Source organism: Bison bison, unplaced genomic scaffold (assembly GCF_000754665.1).
Source record: "Bison bison bison isolate TAMUID 2011002044 unplaced genomic scaffold, Bison_UMD1.0 scf7180017864479, whole genome shotgun sequence".
NCBI lineage: Eukaryota > Metazoa > Chordata > Mammalia > Artiodactyla > Bovidae > Bison > Bison bison.
Window position 1 is genome coordinate 3,983,561 of NW_011495039.1, and position 4,583 is coordinate 3,988,143.

The following is a 4,583-nucleotide window of genomic DNA, read 5'->3' on the forward strand; positions in this document are numbered from 1 at the left end:
TGATGTTTTCGAACTGTCGTGCTGGAGAAGACTCTTGAGAATCCCTTGGACTGCAAGGAGATCCAACCAGTCCATTCTGATGGAGATCAGCCCTGGGATTTCTTTGGAGGGAATGATGCTAAAGCTGAAACTCCAGTACTTTGGCCACCTCATGTGAAGAGTTGACTCATTGGAAAAGACTGTGATGCTGGGAGGGATTCGTGGCAGGAGGAGAAGGGGACGACAGAGGATGAGATGGCTGGATGGCATCACCGACTCGATGGATGTGAGTCTGAGTGAACTCTAGGAGTTGGCGATGGACAGGGAGGCCTGACGTGCTGCGATTCATGGGGTCGCAAAAAGTCGGACACGACTGAGCGACTGAACTGAACTGAACTGAACTGAAAAGTCAAGTTATTGTGACAAAGGATTTAAGAAAATAATGACACATACACTACGGGTAAGAGTATAATTAAAACAGATTACCAAGGCAAAATCAGCATCAAATGTTAACTTTTGATTTGAAAATTTCAGATAATTATACAAAGGAAATAATCACAAATATCAAAAAGTTTGTGTGAAATTATCTGAAGTGATATTCATTATATGAAAAATGTATATCTAATAATAAAATTGATCAAATGCTTTCTGTTAAATCATTATGAAAAATATAGTTCAACTATTAAAAATCATGTTCTAAAGTAACAAGAATACAGATAATCAGTTATAATTCTAAGAGAAAAAGCAGGCTACAAACATATGACAATCCAAAAACAATCATAACATACATCTTTTGTTTTGTATATTTTATATATTTTTTATGTATATTATTTTCTTTCACTCACTATGTATGTTGTAAATTCACATATACATGATATCATTCAGTCAGTCATCAGTTCAGTCGCTCAGTCATGTCCAATTCTGTGACTCCATGGACTGCAGCATGCAAGGCTTCCCTGTCCAACACCAACTCCTGGAGCTTGCTCAAACTTATGTCCATCGTGTCTGTGATGCTATCCAACCATCTCATCCTCCGTTGTCCCCTTCTCCTGCCTTCAATCATTCCTAGCATCAGGGACTTATCCAAGGAGTCAGTTCTTCACATCAGGTGGCCAGGGTATTGGAGCTTCAGCTTCAGCATCAGTTCTTCCAGTGAATATTCAGGACTGATTTCCTTTAGGATGGGTGGGTTGGATCTCCTTGCAGTCCAAGGGACTCTCAAGCCTTCTCCAACACCACAGTTCAAAAGCATTAGTTCTTCAGTGCTCAGCTTTCATTATAGTTCAACTCTCACATCTATACATGACTACTGGCAAAACCATAGCCTTGACTAGACGGACCTTTTTTGGCTAAGTAATGTCTCTGATTTTTAATATGCAGTCTAGCTTGATCATAGCTTTTCCTCCAAGGAGCAAGCATCTTTTAATTTCATGGCTGCAGTCACCATCTGCAGTGATTTTGGAGCCTAAAAAAATAGTCTCTCACTGTTTCCATTGTTTCCCCATCTATTTGCCATGAAGTGATGGGACTGGATGCCATGATCTTTGTTTTTTTAATGTTGAGTTTTAAGCCAACTTTTTCACTCTCTTCTTTCACTTTCATCAAGAGGCTCTTTCATTCTTCTTCCCTTTCTGCCATAAGGGTGGTGTCAACTGCATATCTGAGGTTATTGATATTTCTCCCGGCAATCTTGATTCCAGCTTGTGCCTCATCCAGCCTGGCATTTTGCATGATGTACTCTGCATATGAGTTAAATAAGCAGGGTGACAATGTACAGCCTTGACATACTCCTTTCCCAATTTGGAACCAGTTGTTCCATGTCCAGTTCTAACTGTTGCTTCTTTATCTGCATACAGATTTCTCAGGAGGCAGGTAAGGTGGTCTGGTATTCCCATCTCTTGAAGAATTTTCCACAGCTTGTGATCTATACAGTCAAAAGCTTTGGTGTACTCAGTAAAGCAGAAGTAGATATTTTTCCAGAATTCTCTTGCATTTTCAATGATCCAGTCGATGTTGGCAATTTGATCTCTGGTTTCTCTGCCTTTTCTATATCAAGCTTGAAAACCTGGAAATTCATGGTTCACGTACTGTTAAAGCCTGGCTTGGAGAATTTCAAGCATTACTTTGCTAGTGTGTGAGATGAGTGCAATTGTGCGGTAGTTTGAGCATTCTTTGGCATTGCCTTTTTTTGGGATTGGAATGAAAACTGATCTTTTCCAGTGCTGTGGCCACTGCTGAGTTTTCCAAACTTCCTGGCATATTGAGTGCAACACTTTAATAGCATTATCTCTTAGGATCTGTAGTAGCTCAACTAATTCCATCACCTCTACTAGCTTTGTTCTTAGTGATGCTTCCTAAGGGCCACTTGACTTCACATTCCGGGATATCTGGCTCTAGATGAATGAGCACACCATCGTGGTTATCTGGGTCATGAAGATACTTTTGTATAGTTCTTCTGTGTATTCACCTCTTCTTAATATCTTATGCTTCTGTTAGGTTCATACCATTTCTGTCCTTTATTGTGCCCATCTTTGCATGAAATGTTCCCTTGGTATCTCTAATTTCTTGGAAGAGATCTCTAGTCTTTCCCACTCTGTTGTTTCCCTCTATTTCTTTGCATTCATCACTTAGGAAGTCTTTCCTATCTCTCCTTGTTATTCTTTGAAACTCTACATTAAAATGGGTATATCTTTCCTTTTCTCCTTTGCCTTTCACTTCCTTTCTCAGCTATTTGTAAGGCCTCTTCAAACAACCATTTTGCCTTTTGGCATTTCTTTTTCTTGGGGATTGTCTTGATCACTGCTTCCTATACAATGTCAAGAACCTCTGTCCATAGTTTTTCAGGCACTCTGTTAGATCTAATCCCTTTAATCTATTTGTCACTTCCACTGTTTAATAGTAAGGGATTTGATTTAGGTCATACCTGAATGGTCTAGTGGTTTTCCCTGCTTTCTTCAATTTAAGTCTGAATTTGGCAATAAGGAGTTCATGATCTGAGCCACAGTCAGCTCCTGGTCTTGTTTGTGCTGACTGTATAGAGCTTCTCCATCTTTGGCGGGAAAGAATATAATCAGTCTGATTTCGATATTGACTATCTGGTGATGTCCATGTGTAGAGTCTTCTCTTGTGTTGTTGGAAGAGAATGTTTGCTATGAAACAGTGCGTTTTCTTGGCAAAACTCTGTTAGCCTTTGCCCTGCTTCATTTTATATTCCAAGGCCAAATCTTCCTGTTACTCCAGGTATCTCTTAACTTCCTACTTTGGTATCAATAGGTATACTCAAAATGATAGCAGTTTAATGAATTATTTCTGGTTGGTGAGATTAGTAGGTATTTGTATTATTTCTTCAGATGTTTCCAAGTTTTTTAGTAATTTTGTGTAATGAAGGTATGTCACTTTTATAATCAAGAAAACATTATTATTTCTATACAATTAAAAGATGTCTTATGAAGTAGAAAAAGTCTCTGGTTTGAGAGTGCCGAATCCTAACCACTAGACCACCAGGGACAATGAAAAAGTCTCTGTGGTTTGAATAAACTTTTTTATTCAAGAAATGCATAGAAATAATTATGTAATTATTGACTGGCTAGAAGCTTGTGTCAAATACAATGATTATCTTTGCTATGTCATTCCTTAGAAACTACTGTTCCTCATTCTAAATAGCATCCATCACTCTAAAACTGTTTTATCTCCAATTTAGAGCTACTAATCTGAATCAACTCAAATGTGAAAAGATTCAGTTGTCTGCCTCTACAGTACAGTGAAGCATATGGAACGCATTACACCGAAGACCAAGAGTTCACACCGGCTGCATGGCAGTGTCTGGAGTATAAGCCAAGGTGTTGTCTTGGACAAATATAGTCCTTAATGGTTTGAGTTATAGTAAATTTGAAACCGATTCTTCTCCAACGTGTGAAAACAGAGATTGAGTTAGGGAATTTTTTTTTCTTTTTTTGGCAATGGCAATGTTTAATCTTTAGTGGGGGTCAGAACAGTAGAAGGTGTTCTCATATTAAGGTATGACGAGGAAAAGTTCAGAATATCACATGACGCCTCCCATTGTCTAAGACACATGAACTGCCATCGTGTAAAGGCAGAAGTTCACAGAGCTCCAGTGTCTTGAGATTTTCAAACACACTGTAGAGCTCAATGCTGCCTATTCTCCAGCTGATATCATTTTGGGAAATATGTTATTTAACTAACTGTGAAAATAGCACATTCAAATTTCTAACATGTAACCAATGGAGTTTTCTTTCGTTACTTGATAGTGAATGTATGGCACAAGAAAGCTTAATATCCCTGTGCAGTGAAGAAACATTCCCTCTCTCCCTTTTCCTCTCCTTCCTCTCCCTACCTGCTCCATCTCTGCTGCTGCTGCTAAGTCGCTTCAGTCGTGTCCGACTCTTAGCGACCCCATGGACTGCAGCCCACCAGGCTCCTCCATGGGATTTTCCAGGCAAAAGTACTGGAGTGGGGTGCCACTGCCTTCTAGCATATGACTTAGATACTGTTATTGGTATCTTTATTATTAAAATAACCTTGGCATCATAAGAGTTTAAGCCAGGCTGAATTCTTTGAAATGTAAAATGAACAACAAAAACTAG

General features: G+C 39.0%; 1 long non-coding RNA gene across 1 annotated transcript in view; it reads left to right on the top strand.

Moving 5' to 3' along the window:
• Positions 1-4,349, top strand: part of LOC105004521 — a 15,321-nt gene extending 10,972 nt beyond the window's left edge. The window contains exon 3 of the long non-coding RNA XR_827228.1: positions 3,680-4,349. This is a non-coding gene — a long non-coding RNA (uncharacterized LOC105004521). The remainder of the gene's footprint in view (positions 1-3,679) is intronic.
• Positions 4,350-4,583: the final 234 nt, after the last annotated feature.